Source organism: Rattus rattus, chromosome 12 (assembly GCF_011064425.1).
Source record: "Rattus rattus isolate New Zealand chromosome 12, Rrattus_CSIRO_v1, whole genome shotgun sequence".
NCBI classification, from domain to species: Eukaryota; Metazoa; Chordata; class Mammalia; order Rodentia; family Muridae; genus Rattus; species Rattus rattus.
Genome location: NC_046165.1, coordinates 57,732,293 through 57,733,834, shown reverse-complemented (window position 1 = coordinate 57,733,834; position 1,542 = coordinate 57,732,293).

Genomic DNA, 1,542 nt, shown 5'->3' with positions numbered 1-1,542 from the left:
CTCTCTCTCTCTCTCTCCTTGCTACATATTGTTTGAGATTGAGAACTCTGCTATCCCTGCCTGCACCATACATGTAGGCTGCCAAGCTGCCCACATCCCCCATGGTCAGCAGAGTAAGGAGGCAAGAGAGTACTTTGGCTCAATGTGCCTACACAGCAGTGTTGGTTCAAACTTTCAGAGTCTGGCTCTGAATATTTGTATTTTAGGCATACTTAAGCACAGCACAATTTGGTGAAAACTTTCCTGGGGATAACTCAATTCCCTGTGCACAGTAAAGCACACATAAATCTCCTTGAGGAACAAATGTAAGCTAAGTAAAGATCAGGCTGTTAACCACATCTTCCCCCAGCCTTCTGGGAGATTTCAGGCTATGCATCTCCTCACTCGAACTCTGTGTGCTTAACACTTCAGGTTCTCAGAGCTTACCGTGAGCACAAGGACCTTTCCTACTATAGTGCTGATGGTCTCTTATCCTTCTAGTACCGTAAGCCCAAAATAAACCTTTCTCTTTGTATAAGTTGCCTTGGTCATGGTATTTTACCACAGCAATAGAAAACTAACTCATGGGTCTCAATGTCTCCAAATTCCTTGATGTGCCAAGGGTCTTCCATAGAGAGGACACTCCAGGTGCCTGTGTCTGAAGCCTGCATTCTCCAGAGCCAGGCTATTATACACTAAGACTGTACCTCTAAAATAAGACCCCACTAGCTCTAGCTGCCCACAGGTCATGCTTCTCCAAACTTCTGTGCTCCTCTGGCCTGAGTTTTGCCAAGGCAATTTTAGGAATAAAGAAAAGACAGACATGCATACAGAAAAGCTGGGGTAAGGTGGGCTGAACACACCTTGATGAAGTGGTACCAACCGTGTAACAGCATTTATTAAAGGGGCAGGGGCTGTGGTTGGTCCTGCTAGGAGGACTAAGAGGTATCTGTAGGTAAGCAGTCTCGGGATGTACACACCCTAAGGAGGAAGAGGTATCCTAAGGAGGTGCACATCCTGAGAAGGAAGCTGCAGTTGTTTGCTTTCATGCACACCGGCCAAACATTTGTAAAACACTCACACTTGGACCAGAGGGAGGCTTTGCCTTTCCAAGGCTAACCTGAAGGAAGAGTGACTATTTCCTGTGTATCTGAAGCCTTAGTCTTTGTCATGGCCAGCGCATGTAAAGCAACACACACTCATTCCACACTTCACTCTCTCCCTACAGGGATCTACAAGCTAGAGAAACGAATGAATCTCTCACAAAGAGACACTGGAAAAAGTCACAGATACTTATGACTCGTAGTGATATAAAGTGTAGTCCCCTTAGTTTGTGGGTCATTTTAATAGTGATTCCATCTCTTCTAAATAACAAAAGACTTAAGACACTAATTTCAATCTTTGCCTTCCTCTTGACCCCCGTGTCACTGGTACTTCACAGCCACCTCCAGAATATACTTTAATAACACAAACTCCATGTGTCAATCCTAAGAATCGTTCTCCAGAGCTCAGTGTGTAATGGTGATTTCTGGAGCAGCAGATAATCTGAGTTCTATTGCAGCG